The sequence below is a fragment of the Panthera onca genome, chromosome C1, assembly GCF_046562875.1.
Source record: "Panthera onca isolate mPanOnc1 chromosome C1, mPanOnc1 haplotype 2, whole genome shotgun sequence".
Classification (NCBI taxonomy): domain Eukaryota; kingdom Metazoa; phylum Chordata; class Mammalia; order Carnivora; family Felidae; genus Panthera; species Panthera onca.
The window spans coordinates 63,415,381-63,439,576 of record NC_138346.1 but is presented as its reverse complement, the minus strand read 5'-3'; the positions used below and the strand labels follow the sequence as shown (position 1 = coordinate 63,439,576).

At 38.6% G+C, this 24,196-nt stretch overlaps 2 pseudogenes; one reads left to right on the top strand and one right to left on the bottom strand.

The window, feature by feature from the left end:
- Positions 1-1,699: 1,699 nt before the first annotated feature.
- LOC132671113 (heterogeneous nuclear ribonucleoprotein A3 pseudogene) lies at positions 1,700-2,995 on the bottom strand (annotated as a pseudogene).
- Positions 2,996-4,340: 1,345 nt separating this feature from the next.
- LOC132671294 (26S proteasome complex subunit SEM1 pseudogene) lies at positions 4,341-4,553 on the top strand (annotated as a pseudogene).
- The last annotated feature ends 19,643 nt before the right edge of the window (positions 4,554-24,196 follow it).

Here is a 24,196-nt window from a genome sequence, read left to right as displayed (position 1 = left end):
CTAAAGTTAAAAATCTCTTATGGTTTCCCTTCCTCTCCCTTTTTCCCCCTCCCATATGTTTATCTCTTTTGTTTGTTAAATTCCACATGAGTGAAATCATATGGTATTTGTCTCTCTCTGACTGACTTATTTCACTTAGCATAATACACCCTAGCTCCATCCACGTTGTTGCAAATGGCAAGATTTCATTCTTTTTGATGGCTGAGTAATATTCCATTATATATATATATATATACCACATCTTCTTTATCCATTCATCTGTCGATGGACATTTGGGTTCTTTCCATAGTTTGGCAACTGTTGATAATACTGCTATAAACAACAGGGTGTATGCACGCCTTCGAATCTCTATTTTTGTACCCTTTGGGTAAATACCTAGTAGTGCAATTGCTGGGTCATAGGATAGTTTTGTTTTTAACTTTTGAGGAATCTCCATATTGATTTTCAGAGTGTCTGTACCAGTTTGCATTCCCACCAACAGTGTAGAGTGTCCTCCTTTCTCCACATCCTCACCAACATCTGTTGTTTCTTGTGTTAATTTTAGCCATTCTAACAGGTGTGAGGTGGTATCTCATCGTAGTTTTGATTTGCATTTCCCTGATGATGAGTGATGTGGAGCTCTTTTCATGTGTCTGTTAGCCATCTAGATGTCTTCTTTGGAAAAATGTCTATTCATGTCTTCTACCCATTTCTTAACTGGGTTATTTGTTTTGTGGGTGTTGAGCTTGATAAGTTCTTTATAGATTTTGGATACTAACCCTTTATAAGATATGCCATATGTAAATACCTTCTCCCATTCCATAGGCTGCCTTTTAGTTTTATTGCTTTTGTCCTTTGCTGTGCAGAGGAATTTTATCTTGATGAAGTCCCAGTAGTTCATTTTTGCTTTTGTTTCCCTTGCCTCTGACGATATGTCTAGTAAGAAGTTGCTCCAGCCAAGGTGAAAGAGATTACTGCCTGTGCCCATGAATGGGGGAGGGTCAGAGAGAGGGAGACACAGAATCTGAAACAGGCTCCAGGCTCTGAACGGTCAGCACAGAGCCCGATGCGGGACTTGAACTCACGGACCGTGAGATCATGACCTGAGCCAAAGTCGGATGCTTAACCGACTGAGCCACCCAGGTGCCCCTACCCACCACCATTTGTTGAAGAGACTGTCTTTTTTCTGTTGGATATTCTTTCCTGTTTTGTTGAAGATTAGTTGACCAAGGTCTCAATGTTTTAAAGGGCTATAACTGAAAAAAGATATCTTCAGCAAACTTCCATGATTTTGCAACTGTCATAAAACATTAAGGTCAGGTGAAAGCATCTGATTTTTGACAGTCAAAGGAAAAAGAATGTAAGATTTGGAGGGAAGAAAAACTTGTCATTTTATCAAATAGTCCGGATGAACTCAATTTATTTATCTCTTGATCTTTGGCAAATTAACAAACAGGATATTAAAATTAACATATTTTTTTTGAAAAGTTAAAAATTCCTTAATTTTTTATTCCTGGTACCACTACCACAATTTACAGGGCAATGTACCTGATGTAATGAAAAGAAAAAGAAAAAGACAAAGCTACAACAGATAAAAGACCTCGGGAATGTACATCTAATTGACACTACATTGCATTAATCAATAGCTGTACTTTTTGCAAACTGTGGCTATGACGGTCCTGAACAAGAAGGGTTTCCTGTTTAAGCTGCGGTAACTTTTCCGACTATGGATCATCGTTCCTTCTGTGGCAGATTTTTACAGTTCCTCTAATGCATTTGGGACAACTGTCTCAAAGTAACCTGCAGCTTTCCTGACAACTCCTCGCTCTCTCTCCTGCTAAGAACTGTAGCCCTTTTCTTCTGAAAATTTTTAGAACCTTCTGCTACCATATCCACCACTTCCACCACCAGATCCATAACCACCACCATAGGGACTGCCCGAGCTTCTTCCACCAAAACTGCCCCCCTTCATGGGTCCATAATTTGATTGCTGTTGTCCACTATAATTTCCAAAATCATTATAGTTCCCACCACCACCATAGTTACCTCCAAAATTTCCTCCTTCATTGTAACCATCATATCCTCCACCACCGCCACCATATCAACCTCCTTGGTTTCCATATCCTGGTCCACCTCCACCATAGCCTCCTCTACTACTATAACCAGGACCACCACCACAGTTGCCACCATCACCTCCAAATCCATTATATCCACCATCACCTCCTCCATAACTACCTCTGCTGCCACCACCTCCACCACCATAGCCTCCTCTTCCACCAAAGTTTCCACCGCGGCCAAAGTTACCACCACCTCCAAAGTTTCCTCCACGACCCATAAAGTTGCCAGATCCACCTCCACAACCTCTTTGCGATCCAGCAGACTGCATTTCTTGTTTAGAAAGGGCCTTTTTCACTTCACAATTATGCCCATTAATTGTGTGGTATTTCTGAACAATTTTATCACTGTATCATGATCATCAAAAGTTACAAAAGCAAATCCTCTCTTTTTTCCACTCTGCCTGTCCTCCATAACTTCTATGGTTTCAATCTTGCCATACTTTTCAAAGTAGTCTCTCAAATTATATTCTTCTGTATCTTCTTTAATACCACCAACAAAAATTTTCTTCACAGTTAGATGGGCACCAGGCTTTACAGAATCCTCTCTAGAAACAGCTCTCTTTGGTTCCACTACACGCCCATCAACCTTGTGTGGTCGAGCACACATTGCTGCATCCACCTCCTCCACACAAGAGTAAGTCACAAAACCAAAACCCCTGGAACGTTTTGTTTGGGGGTCTCTCATCACCACACAATCTGTAAGTGTGCCCCATTTTTCACAATGTTCTCTTAAACTATCATCTGTAGTTTCAAAGCTCAAACCACCAATAAACAGTTTTCTCAACTGTTCTGGTTCCTTTGGATCATGGCCCACCTCCCCTCCAGCGGCGGCGGCAACGGCCAGAGTCGGGCTGGGGGCGACCGGGCGGCGGTTTTACCTCCATTTTGAGACCGGACTCGCCTCTTCCAACTCGAGTTCAATATGGGACCGAGAGGAAGAGCTAAAATTAACATATTTTAAAACAAAATCTCATCACTGATTTCAGCAGTAATATTGCTGAACATTTCAGCAGTAACAATGACCACCAAATGTTTTACCAGATCAAATAATGAAAATGACTGAATCAGATTTGCATTCCCATCTTGTTCTCTGATCAGCTCGTGGTGAGGTGACCCTGAGTCTGCTGTAAGAAGGAGGTACAGTCATTCTCTAGGATCTGGGAGAGGTAGGGAAGGGGGACCAAGACATTGGGATGTTGCTATTAGCATCCTATTAACTCCAGTACTTCTTCCGGTCTCAGTTTATTTCTCCAGGAAGTCCTCCTTAACCTCCTTGACTAGGATAGGCCCTCTGTTATACACTCTTATGACACCCTACCCTTAGCACAATGGTAATCAAATAATTGTTTCTGCATTGAATTGTTTCATGTCTACCTCCCTACTAGAGAGTAAGTTACATGAATCACAGATTGGATGTATTTGGTTCATTTTTACATTACCTGGCACAATGCACGGCATATTGTATATGGCCAATAAATATTTGATGAATAATTGAAAAGGGGGAAACAAATGGTTTTAATACACGTTAAAATATTTTCAGCCTAGGGGCATCTGGGTGGTTCAGCCGGTTAAGTGTCCAGCTTCAGCTCAGGTCATGATCTCACGGTTGGTGAGTTTGAGCCCCCCATCGGGCTCTGTGCTGACAGCTCAGAGCCTGGAAGCTGCTTCAGATTCTGTGTCGCCCTCTCTCTATCTACACCTCCCCCGCTCACACTCTGTCTGTCTCTCTCAAAAATAAATAAACACTTTTTTAAAAAGCTTTAAAATATATTCAGCCTTACGGTAAAGAAATAGAAGTGAAAACATCAATGAAATACTATCTTCTACTTTATCAAATTGAAAAGTTCAAAAAAACTGAAAATATACTGTGCTGTTGGCAAGAGTGAAGTATGACAGGTGGCCCCTGTTGGGGCTGCTATATGTTTAGCAACACATAAGAAACTTAGCAAAATAATTAATATAATTCAAAACTTAAATGCATATACCCTTTCACCCAACAATTTCACATCTAACATTTTATTCCACCACTAAGCTCTCATTTCTATTCAAAGACCCTTGTACAAGGAAGTTCATGATGATTTTGCTTGAATAGAAAAAGAATCCTAAAATCATATAATAAAGAGAGTTAAATATCCCATGTCTTTAAGGTAGAGCTGGCCTCCTTACAGGCAGCAGTGGTGAGGGAAAGTGAGGATTTCAACTTTGCCACTGGCCTGAGAGGTTTTTTTGGCATGAAGGGTTGCAATGTCAGAGAAAAAGCAGCTGGTGGACTTAGGTCTCTGGGAGGAGGACAACGAGTTCAGGGAGTTCCCCAAGGAAGACTGGGCTGGTTTAGATGAAAATGAAGAAGCAGATGTCTAGGAAAATAACTGGGATTTTGACAATGTAGAGGGTAACTTCTCCAATCTGATATGAGGTAAATCAGAGACACATGGTTATAAGATGGAGACCTCATAGCATCTGGAAGTGTTGAAGCAACCTAAGCTTGAACTTGTTACTAAATTCTAGGACAGAGAATCTAGGATGGGACACTTAAAATATGTTTATTTCATTAACTGCTTGGATTTTTTATTTTTGTTTTTGTAACACAAAACATAAATGTTTCGATCTAAAAAAAAAAGAGTTAAATAAATTATGGTACAGTTATGTAATAAAATACTACACAGCAGTAAAAGAATGAGTTATATATATTTATATACTGATTAAAATAATAACCAAGACATATAAGTGGAGAAAATAAAATGCAAAAATATAAAACAATGTTTATATTATATTCCCCTTTATTGTTGTGGTTTTTAAAGGAGATATATGTGCATATAAGATATATCTGGGAACCCACATGAGAAAATGGTAACAGAAAGTTGCTTCTGATGCAAGAAGACTGGGAAACTGGACACTGGGACAGAAGAAAAATTTTCTTTTCACTCTATACTTTTTAAACTGTTCACATTTTTTAGCATGTATATTAATTCATTTTTAACATAACAGCTTGTTTAAAAATCTAATTCTTGAAGGAATATTTTTCTAGACCACATGAATGGTCTTTCCACATAGAGCTTTTAATCACTCTGCAATTATATATACATAAGATGACTGGATTTTGATTTAGATTATCTTGAAGATGTTATCCTTAATGTACACTTATTATTTGTCTCTGTTTTTTTTTTAATTTTTTTTTTAACGTTTATTTATTTTTGAGACAGAGAGAGACAGAGCATAAACGGGGGAGGGGCAGAGAGAGAGGGAGACACAGAATTGGAAGCAGGGTCCAGGCTCTGAGCCATCAGCCCAGAGCCCAACGCGGGGCTCGAACTCACGGACCACAAGATCGTGACCTGAGCCAAAGTCGGACGCCCAACCGACTGAGCCACCCAGGTGCCCCTGTCTCTGTTTTTTTAAATTTTTTTAACATTTATTCATTTTTGAGAGACAGAGAGAAACAGTGTGTGAGTGGAGGAGGGGAAGAAAGAGAGGGGGACACAGAATCCAAAGCAGGCTCCAGGCTCTGAGCTGTCAGCACAGAGCCTGACGTGGGGCTCGAGCTCACAGACCGCAAGATCATGACCTGAGCCAAAGTAGGACCCCCAACCAACTGAGCCACCCAGGGGCCCTATTTGTCTCTGTTTAAAATAAATGTCTTTCTTCATATCACTAGTAATTTTTGTAAACAGAGACATGTAATAAATGTCTGCTAAGGAGAGGCTCTCAAGTAGCTACAGGTTAATCATCTTCATTTAATATAGAAGGTACATTTCTCTTTTGAAGTGAGAGTCATATTAATTAATTCATTCATAATAATAAATCTAATTTAATCTCTATGGCCATGCATTTTATAGTTATATATTTTATGAAATAAATTATAATTTGTTTTAAATGTCTTAAAAATGTTAAGAGAGTAAATTAAATGTTATTAAGAAATATTATTTATTAACATTAAATGTTATTAAGAAAAATAAGACTTATATGGGACAGTTACAACTGTTGGCTAATTGATGCACAATCATAGTTGAAGACATAATTTTATCAGACTATAAGTCAAAATGTACACAGCATGAAAGAGAATATCTCATATGCCTGAAACCCTAGTTAGAAAACTGTCAAACTTCATATGCATTCAGCTAAACTCCTGCCACATTAAATGAGGCTTTCAGAATGTAAGTACATCTGAGTCACAGAACTGTCCTAAAGAATATGGAAACTTGTTACCAAAATAACACATCAAGAATTTTCTATTGAGTAAGAAATTGTTAACTCATTAAGACATTTCTAGCTATCTCCACTTCAAGTCATTAATTTTCTAATAGAAGTTAAAAGGTGAGCAGTATCTTAATAAGGTCACTAATTTTGCAGGAAGAATGCTTCTATGTACCTTGATTCGTGTATAAAGTACTTAGCAACTTATTTTTTATTTTCAATATATCATTTAAATAATATTAATGTTATAATTTCTATATAATGGACTATTGACCTAATTGAAAACTTTATATTGACATTAGTTGTAAAAAATACTTCTTAACTTTTTTTAATGTTGAGAAATTAAGAAAGTTTTTGACCAGGATGAAAAGGCACAGAGCAAAGGTTGATTCTACCATAACATCAGTCTACTCAATAATGAGGAACTACTCCCTTAACTTAAAATGTCCTTAGGGAGTGGGGGAGATAAGATCAATGTTGTTTTAAGGGTACAAATTTGCAATGGGTAGTAAATAAGATGTAGAGATCCAATGCACAGTATAATGAATACAGACAACAATATTGCAATACAGTCAGCAAACTTGCTAAGAGACTAAAACATCATTATCCTATCCACTAAAAAGAAAGGATAATTATGTATTGTGACAAAGATTTTAAATATCACTGAATGGCAATCACATTGCAGTATATAAGTGCATCAAATTAACACATTGTATGCCTTAAATACACATATAAGTCAAATATACTCAATAAAAAAGTTTTTTTAAAATTCAGAACATAAAAAAATAAATAAAACGTCAGATCATTTCACAATATATACATAAACATTTATAAGTCTTATTAAGTCTAAAGTTGACCCATTTTACACAGACAACAGATTTTTTTAAGTGGAACTGAAACAATGATATTCAAGTAAGTAAAATGGATAAATATTAAAATTCTAAGAAATTCAATTATGACTTTAAGCAATTAGGTTTAAAAAAATCTACTTCCTTAAAAAATCCAGTCTTTCTAAATTCTTTTTTTTAAGCTTATTTATTTTGAGAGAGAGAGAGAGCGAGCAAGCAGAGTAGGGGCAAAGAAAAGGAGAGAGAGAATCCCAAGTATGCTCCACACTGCCAGCACAGAGCCTGATGTGGGGCTTGAACCCACAAACCGTGAGATCATGACCCAAGCCAAAACCAAAAGTCAGACCCCAACCGACTGAGCCACCCAGGTGCCCTGAAAATTCTTAAGGCATGAATAGTCTCACAATTTCATCAACTCAAATCAAATACTTTAATTTTCTTAATTCTATTTTTTATTTAAATTCTACTTAGTCAACATATGTGGTAAAATTGGTTTCAGGAGTAGAATTCAGTGATTCCTCACTTACATATAACACAGTGATCATCACAACAAGTGCCCTCCTTAATACCTATAACCCATTTAGCCCATCCCAGGCCCACCTCCCCTCCAGCAACTCTCAGTTTGCTGTCTATAGGTAAGAGTTTTTTATGGTTTGTCTCACTCTCTCTTTTTTGCCTCTTCCCCTATGTTCACCTGTTTTACTTCTTAAATTCCACATATGAGTGAAATTTTATGATATTTGTCTCTCTGACTGATTTATTTTGCTTAACATAATACTCTGTAGCTCCAACCACATCATTGCAAGTGGCAAAATTTCATTCTTGTGTATACAGATACCACATCTTCTTTGTCCATTCATTAGTCAATGACAGACAACTGGGCTCTTTCCATAATTTGGCTACTGTTGATAATGCTACTATAAACATTGGGGTGCATGAACCCCTTCAAATCAGTATTTTTGTATCCTTTGGGTAAATACCTATTAGTCTAATTGCTGGATCCTGGGGTAGTTCTACTTTTAACTTTTGTGAGGAACCTCCACACTTGTTTTCCAGAGTGGCTGCACCAGTTTGCATTCCCACCAACAGTGTAAGAAGGATCCCCTTTCTCTGCATCCTGGCTAACATCTGTTGTTTACTGTGTTGTTGATTTTAGTCATTCAACTGGTGTAAGGTGATATCTCATTGTAGTTTTGATTTGTACTTCCCTAATGATGAGTGATGTTGAGCATCTCTTCATGTGTCTGTTAGCCATCTGGATTTCTTCTTTAGAAAAATGTCTGTTCGCGTCTTCTGCCCATTGTTTAACTGGATTATATGGTTTTTGGCTGTTGAGTTTGATAAGTTCTTTACAGATTGTGGATACTAACTGCTTATCAGATATGTCATTTGCAAATATCTTCATCCATTGTATAGGCTGCCTTTTAGTTTTATTGATTGTTTCCTTTGCTGTGCAGAAGCGTTTTATCTTGATGAGGTCCCAATAGTTCAAATCAAACACTTTTAAAAGCAAATCTTAGATCAGATGAGATAAATTAAGAGTCCACAGTATGTGTTCTGTCCCACCAGACAGTTCTCAGTTGTTCAACCAAGAACCTACTACTGGAACAAGCAGAAGGTAGGGCAGAAGCTGCTAAAAGCCATCTCACAGTCACATGACATAATATCATACAGATTTTCAGATAGACTCCAAAGGTAGCCACCCATATAAATCCAGTGAAAACTGATGGTCTGCTAAGTCATCATGTGAGGCTGCTGGACCTATGAGCATGAAGTGAACCGCAGAGGGAGGCTTGTCAGTGAGTTAGTGAGTGGTTGGAATGGCACAGGGCCAGGCAGGAGCATGAATATTGTGCCTTTTAAACAGCATCTTAAAATACTCAGAGCAAGGGGTACATGCACCCCAATGCTTATAGCAGCATTATTAACAATAGCCGAATTATGGAAAAAGTCCAAATGTCCATCAACTGATGAATAGAAGAAGAAGATGTGGTATATATATACAATGGAATGTCTCTTAGCCATCAAAAAGAATCAAATCTTGCCATTTGCAATGACGTGGATGGAGCTAGGGTGTATTATGCCAAGCAAAATAAATCAGTCAGAGAGAGACAAATATCATATGATTTCACTCACATGTGGAATTTAAGACACAAAACAGATGAAGATAGGGGAAGAGAGCGAGAGAAGGGGAAGCAAACCATAAGAGACTCTTAACTATTGAGAACAAACTGAGGGTTGCTGGAGGGGAGATGGGTGTGGAATGGGCTAAATGGGTGATGGATATTAAGGAAGGAACTTGTGCTGAGCACTGGGTGGTATACCTAAGTGATGAATCACCAGTTCTATTCCTGAAACCATTATTATACTATATGTTAAGTCACCAGAATTTAATATAATTTGAAAAAAGAATACTAAAAGCAAATGCTCCTCTTGGCCATGGAATCACACCCGATCCCCACCTCCAATCACCCCTTTCTCAGTCTGCCACCTGCCCACACCACAGACCCGGTGTCTCTCCCTGATCCTGCCCTGCCACTTTCCAGTTTCCTCCCACCAGAAGTTCAGGGTTTGCTGAAGAGCTTAGCAGCACCTCCATGTCTCCAGGCTGGCCCTGGACCCTCTACTTTCAGGCTGAGAGAAGGCACTTCTGAGGGAAACTATGGAGCCAAGGAAAGCTAGGGGACATCTTCCAGGCCACCATGGCATAGTGAGGCATGGCAATGCATAGGAGGGCTGGGGGAGAAACCTGGAGGGAACCCAGAGGGAAGGGGGAGGGGCCAATGAGAGGGGGCCAGAATTCCCCCTGTACCTAAAAGTAGTAGGGGTGCCAGGAGATAGTCCTGGAGCTGGAGAAGACCCTAGGAGACCCCAGCCAAGGTTGCTCATGTTCCTGGATCCTCATCCCTTGACATCCTGCTACACCTGCTGGGTCAGTGCTAGTGGTTCTAGGCTGTGCATGTGGGGCTGGTCTCTCCCAGGAGAAAGTCCTAAGTTCTGTGCTTTCCTAATGCACAGAGAGATCCCTCCCTGTTAGCTATGTGTGAGATACAGAATAAATTTGGTTATCAGGGATGTCTGAAATACATTCTCCTTCTCCAGAAAAGTGGATGATCTTGTCATTTATACTGTAGTGAGCCTTTGGCTCTGGAAAAACTAGGCCACCCTTCTCTATTTAGCAATGAGATAAGTATATAACGTTTTTAACACTACAAGCCAGTGGGTGGGAATAGCTGCTGGGGACAGGTTATAGAAGGATATGACTGCATATCATGGAATGGAAGGGAGAGGGTCTTTGCAGAGACAGTGTTATGCATGAACAGAAACATCAGGGTGAAGCTAATGAGAATCCCCATCAGGGCCAAGTGAATGTATTTATCACAACTTGAACATTCTTCTAAGGGTCCAGGAGAATGTTTTGCATACTGAGAATCTTACTGGATCCTCAAGGATACAACCATATGAAAGACACTTCCAAACACTAGATCTAAAGGGATTATCAGTCAATAAAGACTGATGCCAGCAAATGACCAGTGTCCAGAATCTCCTTTATTAGGTCTTAGACTCACAGTTGGGGACAGCTCAAAGTTAGAATTTTTCTTGGCCAGGGAAACCATCAGGTCCTTTGAGGAATGTCTTCTTCACAACTGACACTGGGATAAATCCACTTGAAAGTAGGGTTCTAGCCTTTCTGTGCTTATTTCACTCCAAGCAAAGCCATTTCTGGTACCTAACGAGAACTTAATACTGATTAACATGTTAGACATGGACACTCTTTATTAAAAGGTACATTCCTGTCCAAAATAAATTTAAAGAGATATGTTTTATTTTAGCAAAAAAGATGGTGCAGCCACCAACTCACTGTCTTTGTGAAAAAACTACTGATCAATAGCTAGAGGTTTAGTCCAGCAGAAGCTAAATTAGAATCTTGAACCAGAGTTGGAAAGTAACAATAAATTTAAACAATTAGGGGTGCCTGGGTAGTCAGTTGGTTGAGTGTCTGACTCTTGAATTTGACTCAGGTCATGGTCTCACAGTTGTGAGATTGAGCCCCACATCAGTCTCCAAGCTGAGCATGGAGTTCGCTCGGGATTCTCTCTTTCTCTTCCTCTGCCCTTCCCCCACTTGTGTACACACGCACACGTGCACACACGCACACACACACTCTCTCTCTCTCTCTCTCTCCCTCCCAAATAAATAAATAAATAAATAAATAAATAAACAATTACATTAATCGGGAAATCAGACACCAGAAACCACAACAGTTGTTTCCACAGAGAGAATTTAATACTGTATGTGGAATTGGTTAAACAGATCTTGGAAAACTAAAAGAGCAAACAGAGGAGTCTGAGGTAATAAAGAGACTATAACTGTGTCAGGAAGCAGCTGTCACCCCAAAAGCTGGGGGCAAAGGAAAGAGGTTGAAGTCATTAAAACTCAAAAACTCAGAGGATGAACCTCCAAATTGGGGGTCTCTAAAGAGGAGGTACTGCCTAACTGGTGCTGGTACTTCTGAAGCTGGAACCAACTGCTATTCTTTGTATACTCTTTATTATTATTTTATTATTTTGAGAGAGTGCAAGCAGGGGAGGGGCAAAGAGAGGGGGACAGAGGATCTGAAGCGGGGTCTGCACTGACAGCAAGGAGCCCGATGCAGGGCTTGAACTCATAAGCCGTGAGATCATGACTTAAGCTGAAGTTGGACGCTTAACCAACTGAGCCACCCAGGTGCCCTGCTATTCTTGGTATAAAGAGCCAAAATAATACACCAATTATGGTTTGAATGGTCAGATCACCATAAGAAAGGATTCAGAGGCAGTCAGTACATGCAAGACCACCCTTTTTTGCACAAAAGCAAAGCCAACAAAAATGGCAGGAGACTTAAAACTCAACAACACAGAGACAACCCAACAAAAAACAGACAAAGGATTTGAATAGATATTCCTCTGAAAGAAGATATACAAATAGCCAATAAGCACATCCAAAAAAAAAAAAAAAAAGCTCAATATCACTGCCATCAAGGAAATAGAAGTCAAAACCACAATAACTTATTACCATACCCACTAGAATGGCTATAATAAAAAACCTTTAAAAGAGAGAGAGAAGAACAGTAGCAAGTATTGGCAAAGACGTGGGAGCATTAAAACCTTCATACATTGCCAGTGGAAATGTAAAATAGTGCAGCTGCTTTGAAAAACAGTTTGGCATTTCCTCAATAAGTTAGACACAGAATTATCTTATGACCCAACCATTGGCATTCTGAAAATGTTCTGGAATTAGTGTGATCATTGCACAGCTCTGTAAATATACTAAAAGTCACTAAATTGTATACTTTTAAGAGGGTGAGCTTTATGACATGTGAATTATATCTCAATTTTTTTTTTTAAATAACAGGAGAGAGAAGACCAAAAAATAGGGACAGTTTTTTAAACAAGATAATATTAGACTATGCATATAAATTTTGTCTCCTTTTTCTGGAACATCCTATTCAATACTTTTCCACATCAAAGTATATTTTGACTTTGTTATTTGCTATTCAAAATCTGACTGACTAATCAAGCCCTCAAAAGAAACATTAAAAAAGTACATAGAGTGCTTTCATAATCAACCTCTGGTTCACGCATCCAAGAATGCAAGCACAGAAACCTATAAACCATTGTGTCCCAGCATTATCTACCCTGCAATCCTGGCTCCTGTGATCTGTGGCCTCTGATGGTTAGTAAAGGGCACTCACTTTTCCATCAGACTCCTGACCCCTAATTGGCACTTTTGCACCAATTCTGGACTCCTGTCCCCAGGACAGGCACCAGTGACAGATGAATTAGTAAGACTAGTAAGATTATGGACCTTACTTGGTGTCCCATCTCCGACTATCACTCCAAGGAACTCTCATCACACAACCTCCCTTGGCTAGAGGAGGGCCAGAAACCTAGAGGTAGAAACATCTCAGGTATAGATTTGGCTTATTTATTCATTCATTCATTCATTCATTCATTTATTTGGGGTGGCGGGGGGGAGGGCAGAGAGACAAGGAGGAAGAGAGAATCCCAAGCAGGCTCCATGCTGTCCGTGCAGAGCCCGACTGGGGACTTGATCCCACGAACCCTGAGATCATGACCTGAGCCAAAATCAAGAGTCAGATGCTCAGCTGACTAAGTCACCCAGGCATCCCTAGACTTGGCATATTTTAAACACCAATTAGTCTTGCTCACGTTTTCTTCTCAGGACTTCCCCCATCTGTCTCTTTTCCGTTACCACTGTTTCTTCCTAGTTTATGCCTGCATTGCTACAATTGTCTCTAGTTTTCTTATAGTCTCTCCCATTTCTCATTATCCTACACACAGATACCAATAACTTTTTAAAAACATTTTCTCTTTTTCACTTCTCTGAAACCTTTCAATGCCTCTTCACCACCAGTTGAATGTTAATAAAATTTAACGTCTGAGCCTGGTTTTAGAGCCCTCGATAATCTAGTTTCAATCTCATTCCAGATTTACACAAACTCCCATTTTGATTACATACAATACTCTACACTCACCTTAAGATTGTTTATTTCTGTGCCTTTATGTATGTCTTCTCCCCAGTTCCTAATTCTCCTTCCATCACACCTATAACATTCTGTAAGGTCTTCAAGACCTATTCTTTTTTTCTTTTAAGTTTATTTATTTACTTTGAGAAAGAGAGACAGAGAGAATGCACACACAGGCTCAGGGGATGGGGAGAGGTGGCAAAAGAGGGACAGACAGAGACAGAGACAGAGAGAATCCCAAGCAGGCTTCATGCTGCCAGTGCAAAGCCCTATGGGGGGCTCGAACTCATGAACCATGAGATCATTACCTGAGCTGAAATCAACAGTTGGGCATTTAACTGACTGAGCCACCCGGGTGTCCCAAGACCTATTCTTTAAAGCTGAGATCAGGTCTTAGATTTGTCAAGAAGCCTTGATTATCCCAGCTGAGTTTAATCTCTCTCCTTGAAACCATCATTATTTTCTTTCCCATTTGGCCCTCTCCATCCACTACTTTGTAGCGTAATCACTTCTGGCCTCCCCAAAGGTCCAGGAGGACAGTGGAGTTTTGAGTGTCCTGAAGTGCTAGTCAAATTCAAACTGCAGATCCATTCTGAACAGTGATCTTAAAACTTTCAGATAGTTGTTAACTCTTAAAAGTTAGGAGATTTCAGGGCACCTGGGTGGCTCAGTCGGTTGAGAGTCCAACTTCAGCTCAGGTCATGATCTCGTGGTTCATGGGTTCAAGCCCCCCATTGGGCTCTGTGCTGACAGCTCGGAGCCTGGCAGATTCTGTGTCTCCCTCTCTCTCTGTTCCTCCCCCACTCGCACTGTCTCTTTCTCTCTCTCTCTCTCTCAAAAATAAAGATAGATAGATAAATAGATATATAGATAGATAAATGAATGTTGCAAGATTTATCATAAGAGCTGGGTTTCCTGCTTCTCTTGAGACTTTAGTTCACACTGGACTGAATTCAATTCATGCTGGACCTGTACTCCTGCTTAGAAGATCCTGAGGCTGAGTAGTGGCCACCTCTTTAAGACAGGGCCTGTGTCTTCCAGTTCACCCAAATTCCCATCTTGCACAGTCTTTAAACCTCATTCAGGCCCCAAAGCATCTCTCTGCTCCTAACATCTCTACAGTGTAAGGGATAGATGAATGGATGGATGGATGGAGAAAGGGATAAATGAACAAACTAACCTAGCATGTGACAGAACTTACATCCTCCACATGTCTCTTGCTGTCCAGGAGACTTGACATCTGAATTCCCCTAGCTGCTCCACTCTCCCACTCTGTTCTTTCCTTGTCCTGGGTCATGTTCAGAAAAATTCTAGTCTAAGCCTGAGTGAAGAAAAGACTTATTTCTTTTCGATAAGCACTTCCCATTTTCTGTCTCAGAACTCATAATGAGTCTGAGTGACAGTCAAAATTTTATAAAAATCATCCCTGTGTCTCTGTGTCTGAAAGTGGGAAAGTAAAAACTCAAAAGGGATCCATGCAAGTCACAGCCTTTGCTTTGATGTGCCCCTTGGTGACCCACACTGAGGCAACACATGGCTGTGGGTTCCCATTGTTAGAGTAAATGTGACCTTTCTTACATAAGGGGATTGTGGTTTTGATCGACTGAAAGGACCCCGTGGGCAGCCAGGGATCAGCATAAAGGGTGAAAAGGTGAACAATAAATATGCCAGTGCATTAACACAATTAGGTTTATAAAAAAGGCACTGAAGCAAAATGGAACATCAAGGGTTTATAAAAGCAGCTGACATGTTCTGTGTTTTAGAGATGGATTTATAGCCAATTAACGGTCCAGAACCATTCTAACTCCTGTACATAGGAAAACATGAGCTGAGACAAAGAGTGATTGATTTCAGTGGGAAAGTCCTGCATTGTGAAATGGGAGAGAAAGTGGAGACAGTATAAGGCAACTAGTGGGAAGTATTGACTTTGCACAGCATAGATGTGGAATCGGGGTTTTGCAAGAGACTGAGGTTTGTTGCCGCCTCTATTGTTCTTATTGCTATTCTTTGTGTTGTTTTAAAGTGTCTTATAGTAAGGCAACAGTTATAGCTGTCATGGAAAGGTGGCTGGATCACAAGATTTACCAGATCCTTTTGAAGTTACTAGCACTGGAATCCAACATTAGGTATTAATCAACTCTCACTGTGTGGAGATTATCATGTTATGGATTACAAGAGAGGAAACAGAAGATTTGGGCTTTAATAGTAATGACTTTTTCCGTATTTAGAGTTCTACCTGAAATTCAGGGGCACTGAGCTGCCCATAATAGGACCAGGCACTATGATATGTAGAAAATATAAATAACTTCTTTTCAATTCATCTGTCCTGAGGTAAATCCTTTCTGCCAACAGTTCCATATGTAGCCACTCTCCTAGCCTTGAAACACAGTCAAACCCAGAGAGTGTATACCACTAATGAATATTGATCTAATACCAAACATCTATATTCAAAGTAAGACCTAAGCACAGATAATTGCAGTGGGATTCATCATCTCTGTGGTTCTCTTTCCTCCACCTTTTCTAAAAATCAATTGCTCTGACTATGGATATCCCCTCTAGAGAAGCTTCTAAGAGAGATAAGTAGGAATATAACTAGAGAAAAAGAAAGTAAAGTCTAACAGCAGAGCAGACATGGACAATAGAAGATAGAGGGGGGGGGGGGTTCTACCAAGAGGGAAAATGGGCTGGATAAAGTTCAAGTTGGTAGAGAGTAGTGAAGATTAAAGATAAACAGCTCACTTTTTTGAAAGGGAAAAACTGGATTCTAGATTCTGCTGATTTGCTGGTATCAGGCTCTAGAAAATAAAAATCAACTTCAACATTAGGTTAGTACTTAGAAAAGAAACAGGATAACTCAGAGCAATTAATCTCTTTTTCTTTTCTAATAGGATGTCTGCATTGGTAGAGCAGGGATAGATCACTGATGTGAGTTACAGATCTCAGAAAGTCCTGTGACAAAGTCTTTCATGATTGCCTGGTAGCCAAAAATAGAGAAACAAGGACAAGATGACAGTACAGATAAGACTGACAACTTTATGACGACAGGAATTGTCACCGACTTGTTCACTGCTATATCTTCTCTATGCATCAGAGATCCTGACCCAGGCTCAAATATTTGTGTCGATTTAGTAAAGTTAGATGCATTCACTGATGACTGAAGAGCAATACCCAAAGCACATTGTTTTCTGGATCTCTGTCAACAGATTTTATTTTATTTGCCTTCATATCTCCAGGAGATTAGAAAATACCTGGCATATAGCAGGCACTCAATAAAATGTGATGAATGAATGAATTAACCTATAGGTCTTTTATAACATTCTTACAAGATTTTTTCTTCTTAGTCTTAACCTAGTCAATGTTTTAACTGATGACTTGGTTCAAGGTATATTAAAACAAGGGATTATCAGTTACTGCAACTGTACACATTGAAGCAATGAATAGATGAAATACAATGGATGAAGAAGACATAGGTGGAGCATTTGGATGGCTCAGTTGGTTGAGTGTCTGACTCTTGGTTTTGGCTCAGGTTATAATCCCAGGGTCATGGGATCAAGCCCCATGTCAGGCTCTGCACTGAACATGGAGCCTGCTTGGGATTCTCTCTCTCTCTCTCTCTCTCTCTCTCTCTCTCTCCCTCTGCCACTCTCCTCTGCTTGTGCTCTCCCTCTCGCTCTAAAATAAAATGAAAAGGTCAATATTAATATGACAAAATTTAATGTCACCAAATCTATATTCAAAAAATGCACAAGGCATATGATCCAGCAATTCCACTTCTGTGCACGGGCATACCTCAGAGATATTGTGGGTTCAGTTCCAGACCACTGCAATAAAGCAAATATCACAATAAAGCAAGTAAAATGAACTATTTGGTTTCCTGGTACATATGAGTTGTTTACAATATGCTGTAGTCTAGTAAGTGTATAATAGCATTATGTCTAAAAATTTAATTTAATTTTAAGGGGGGCCTGGGTGGCTTAGTCAGTTAAGCGTCCGGCTTTGGCTCAGGTCATGATCTCATGGTTTGCGAGTTTGAGCCCCGCATTGGGCTCTGTGATGACAGCTCAGTGCCTGGAGCCTGCTTCAGATTCTGTCTCCCTCTCTCTCTGCCCCTCACCCACTTGTGCTGTGTGTGTGTGTGTGTGTGTGTGTGTGTGTGTGTGTCTGTGTCTCTCTCTTAAAAATAAGTAAACATTTAAAAAATTTTTAATTAATTTTAAAATACTTATTGCTAACAAATGTTAACAGTCATCTGAGCTTTCAACAGGTTGTAATCACTGATCAGAGATCACTATGACAAATACAGTAATAATGAAAAAGTTTGGAATTTGGGAAAAATACCATAATTTGACATAGAGACACAAAGTTAGCAAATGCTGTTGGAAAAATGGCACCAATAGATTTGCTTAACTACAGGGTTTCCACAAACATTCAATTTGTAAGAAAAAAAAAAAGCAAGATCTGCAAAGCACAATAAAATAAGGTATGCTTGTATTAATTCAAAGAAAATAAAAACACTAACTTGAAAAGATATATGTACCCCTATGTTCACTGCAGTCCAAATGTCCATCAATAGACAAATAAAGATGTGATATATATATATATATATATATATATATATATATATATAGTGATATATATATATAGTGATATATATATGTATATATATATATATATATATATGTATATACATACACACACACACACAACAGAGTATTACTCGTAAAAAAGAATGAGATCTTACCATCTGCAACAACATGGATAGACCTAGAGGGTATTATGCCAAGTGAAATAAAACAAAAATAGACAAATACCATGATTTCATTTATATGTGAAATCTAAAAAACAAAACAAATAAATAAAACAAAACAGAAACAGACTCATAGATAACAGCAATGTGGTGGTTGCCAGAGGGAGGTAGATGGGGAAGTAGGTGAAATAGGTGAAGAGGATTAAAAGATACAAACTTCAAGTTATCAAATAAGTTATAGGAATATAATGTACAGCATAGAGAATACAGTGAATAATATTCTAACAACTTTGTGTAGTGACAAATGGTAGCTACACTTATACTGATCACTTCATAAGGTATATAAATATTGAATTACAATGTGGTATTCCTGAAATTAATATAATTTTATATTTCAACTCCACTTCAATAAAAAAAAATGCCCACCAAAACCCTGCTACAACTGATCCATGAATTCAGCAAAGTTGCAGGATGTGAAATTAATGCACAGAAATCAATTGCATTCCTATACACCAAAAATGAAGCAACAGAAAGAGAAATCAAGGAATTGATTCCATTTACAACTGCACCAAAAACCATAAAATACCTAGGAATAAATCTAACCAAAGAGGTGAGAAACCTAAACACTGAAAACTATAGAAAGCTGATGAAAGAAACTGAAGACACACACACACACACACACACACACACACACACACACACACACACAGAAGGAAAAATATTCCATGCTCCTGGATTGGAAGAACAAATATTGTTAAAATGTCGATACTACCCAAGGCAATCTACATTTTCAATGAAATACCTATCAAAATGACACCAGTATTCTTCACAGAGCTGGAACAAACAACCCTAAAATTTTTATGGAACCAGAAAAGACCCCGAATAGCCAAAGCAATCTTGAAAAAGAAAACCAAAGCAGGAGGCATCATTTCAATCCCGGACTTCAAGCTGTGTTACAAAGCTGTAATCATCAAGACAATGTAGTACTGGCACAAAAACAGACACTCAGATCAATGGAACAGAATAGAGAACCCAGAAATGGACCCATAAATGTATGGCCAACTAATCTTTGACAAAGCAGGAAAGAATATCCAATGGAATAATGACATCTCTTCAGCAAGTGGTGCTGGGAAAACTGGACAGCGACATGAAGAAGAATGAACCTGGACCACTTTCTTACAGCACACACAAAAATAAAGTCAAAATGGATGGAAGACCTAAATGTAAGACAGGAAGCCATCAAAATCCTCGAGGAGAATGCAGGCAAAAACCTCTTTGACTTCGGCCACAGCAACTTCTTACTCAACACGTCTCCAGAGGCAAGGGAAACAAAAGCCAGAATGAACTACTGGAACCTCATCAAAATGAAAGCTTCTGCACAGCGAAGGAAATAATCAGCAAAACTGAAAGCAACTGACAGAATGGGAGACGATATTTGCAAACGACATATCAGATAAAGGGTTAGTATTCAAAATCTATAAGGAACTTATCAAACTCAACATCCAAAAAACAAATAATCCAGTGAAGAAATGGGCAAAAGACATGAATAGACACTTCTCCAAAGAAGACATCCAGATGGCCAACTGACACATGAAAAAATGCTCAACATCACTCATCATCAGGGAAATACAAATCAAAACCACAATGAGATAGCACCTCACACCTGTCAGAATGGTTAACGTTAACAACTCAGGCAACAACAGATGTTGGCAAGGATGTGGAGAAAGAGGATCTCTTTTGCACTGCTGGTGGGAATTCAAACTGGTGCAGCCACTCTGGATAACAGTATGGAGTTTCCTCAAAACATTAAAAATAGAACTAACCTATGGCCCAGCAATTGCACTACTAGATATTTATTTAAGGGATACAGATATGCTGTTTCAAAGGGACACAGGCACCCCAATGTTTATAGCAGCACTATCAACAATAGCCAAAGGATGGAAAGAGCCTAAATGTCTATTGATGGATGAATGGATAAAGAAGACGTGGTGTGTGTATTCTTTTTGGTTGCTGAGTAATACTCCTCAATCAAAAAGAATGAAATCTTGCCATTTGCAACTATGTGGATGTAACTAGAGGGTATTATGCTAAGTGAAATCAGTCAGTCAGAGAAAGACAAATATCATATTGACTTCACTCATATGAGGACTTTAAGATACAAAGCAGATGAACATAAGGGAAGGGAAGCAAAAATAATATAAAAACAGGGAGGGGGACAAAACATAAGAGACTTAAATACGGAGAACAAACACAGGGTTACTGGAGGGGTTGTGGGAGGGGAGATGGGCTAAATGGGTAAGGGGTGTTAAGGAATCTACTCCCAAAATCATTGTTGCACTATATGCTAACTAACTTGGATGTAAATTAAAAAAATAAATTAAATAGAATTAAAATAAAATAAAATAAAATAAAACAAAGTAAAATAAAGAACTCTCATGAAACTTGAAAAAAATGCACAAGTGAAGGACAGGAGGGTTCCCAACATGAAATAATTTACTTTTTTTTCTCAAAAGGAAATAATTTACTTTTTAAAGTAAACTCAACATCATTCTAGAATTCCTAATGAGTGAAATAAATCAAGAAAAAATAAAATAAAATAAAATTCATACAGATTAGAAGGAAGAACTATTTCACAATGTGTAGAAAACTCCAAAGAATCTATTTTAAAAATCTCTAGAATATTTTTTTAATTCTCAAAATTCAATAATGAGAGAAAAACTTAATTAAAAGATGATAAAAAAAAAAAACTTGAGCAGACATTTCACCAAAAAGCCTATTTTTTTTTCAATATATGAAGTTTATTGTCAAATTGGTTTCCATACAACACCCAGTGCTCATCCCAAAAGGTGCCCTCCTCAATACCCATCACCCACCCTCCCCTCCCTTCCACCCCCCATCAACCCTCAGTTTGTTCTCAGTTTTTAAGAGTCTCTTATGGTTTGGCTCTCTTCCACTCTAACCTCTTTTTTTTTTTCCTTCCCCTCCCCCATGGGTTTCTGTTAAGTTTCTCAGGATCCACCTAAGAGTGAAATCATATGGTATCTGTCTTTCTCTGTATGGCTTATTGCACTTAGCATAACACTCTCCAGTTCCATCCATGTTGCTACAAAGGGCCATATTTCATTCTTTTTCATTGCCACATAGTACTCCATTGTGTATATAAACCACAATTTCTTTATCCATTCATCAGTTGATGGACATTTAGGCTCTTTCCATAATTTGGCTATTGTTGAGAGTGCTGCTATAAACATTGGGGTACAAGTGCCCCTATGCATCAGTACTGCTGTATTCCTTGGGTAAATTCCTAGCAGTGCTATTGCTGAGTCATAGGGTAGGTCTATTTTTAATTTTCTGAGGAACCTCCACCCTGTTTTCCAGAGTGGCTGCACCAATTTGCATTCCCACCAACAGTGCAAGAGGGTTCCCGTTTCTCCACATCCTCGCCAGCATCTAGAGTCTCCTGATTTGTTCATTTTGGCCACTCTGACTGGCGTGAGGTGATATCTGAGTGTGGTTTTGATTTGTATTTCCCTGATGAGGAGCGACGTTGAACATCTTTTCATGTGCCTGTTGGCCATCTGGATGTCTTCTTTAGAGAAGTGTCTATTCATGTTTTCTGCCCATTTCTTCACTGGATTATTTGCTTTTCGGGTGTGGAGTTTGGTGAGCTCTTTATAGATTTTGGATACTAGCCCTTTGTCCGATATGTCATTTGCAAATATCTTTTCCCATTCCGTTGGTTGCCTTTTAGTTTTGTTGGTTGTTTCCTTTGCTGTGCAGAAGCTTTTTATCTTCATAAGGTCCCAGTAGTTCATTTTTGCTTTTAATTCCCTTGCCTTTGGGGATGTGTCGAGTAAGAGATTGCTACGGCTGAGGTCAGAGAGGTCTTTTCCTGCTTTCTCCTCTAGGGTTTTGATGGTTTCCTGTCTCACATTCAGGTCCTTTATCCATTTTGAGTTTATTTTTGTGAATGGTGTGAGAAAGTGGTCTAGTTTCAATCTTCTGCATGTTGCTGTCCAGTTCTCCCGGCACCATTTGTTAAAGAGACTGTCTTTTTTTCCATTGGATATTCTTTCCTGTTTTGTCAAAGATTAGTTGGCCATACGTTTGTGGGTCTAGTTCTGGGGTTTCTATTCTATTCCATTGGTCTATGTGTCTGTTTTTGTGCCAATTACCATGCTGTCTTGATGATTACAGCTTTCTAGTAGAGGGTAAAGTCTAGGATTGTGATGCAAAGAGGCTATTTAAAGGCAAATTAGTGTAGTCTAACATCTTTAGCAGGAGGGGGAATGCAAATTAAAATTAGGATGAAATATTACTCAACTCCTATCAGAATGGCTAAAATTAAAAATATTGACAATTCCAGATGTTAACAAGTATGCAGAACAACTGTAACTCTGATGGAAATTTAAAATATTATAGATGGTCTGGAACGTCATTTGGAAGTTTTTTTTTATAAAGATGTATCTTAACAATTCTACTCCAAAGTATTTAGAAGAAATGAAGTCTATGTTCACAGAAAAACTGACACATGACTAGTTACAGTAGCTCTACCAAAACTGTCAAAAATTGGAAACAACCAAATGCCCTTAAATTGGTGAATTGACAAACTATGGTGTATCCATACAATGGACTATTACTTGGCAATAGAGAAGAATAAACTATTAACACATACAACAACTTGAATAAATCAAAAAGTCACCAAACTAAGTGAGAAAACTCAGTCTCAAAAAGTTACATACCAAGTGAATCCATTTATGTAACAATCTTGAAAAGACAAAACAATATCGTGGAAATCAGACTAGTAGTTTCTAGGGCTTAGGAGTCAGAGGAGGATGTGATTACAAAGATACAGAAGGAGGGAATTTGGGGGAAGTGATGAAACTATTCTGTTTCCTGATTATGGTGGTTGTTACACAAATCTATACAGGTATAAAGACTCATACAACTGTACACTAAAAAAAATGCTAACTTTATGTTAATTTTTTTAACTCTATAAATTTTTTAAATAAGATAGGACAGGGACAGGGGTGCCTGGGTAGCTCAGTTGCTTAAGTGTTCTTCAGCTCAGGTCATGATCTCACAGTGAGTTCAAGCCCCACATTGGGGCTTCAGATCCTCTGTCTCCCTCTCTCTCTGCCTCTCCTCCACTTGTTTTCTCTCTCTCTCTCTCTCTCTCTCTCTCTCTCTCTCTCTCTCTCCCTCAAAAATAAATAAAAATAAATAAACTTTAAAATAATATAGGACAATTTTTGTTGACCACAGCTTAATATATGCCAAAAGTGTGACTTGATCACCAAAACACAAAAACAAAAACATAAAAAACAAAAAACAAAATAAAACCATCCTGGGATGCATTAATGGAAGAAGTAATCCAAATCAAAAAAAAGCTATAGACATTTCTTTGATCAGACCACATCTATAGTTTTCTGTTCTATTTGGACATTGATACAATCAACACTATCTAGAGGAAGGAGATACAGATGAATATGGAATGGTGGAAAGAAGATATTTAGCCTGGAGAAGAGAAGAAATGACATGCTAATTCTCTCACTGTATCAGAAAAATTGCTTAATGTTTTACTAAGTCTTATTCTGTATTACTCCTGAGGAAAGAACTGCCTCCGTGGGAAGTATTTGCAAGAAGGCAGACCTCAGATTACTATAAAGAAAAGCTTTCTGATAATTCAAGTCGTGAATAAGTTTTATGGGTTTTTAAAAAACGTTTATTTATTTTGAGAGAGAGAGAGAGAGCACTAGCAGGGGAGGGCCAAAGAGAGAGT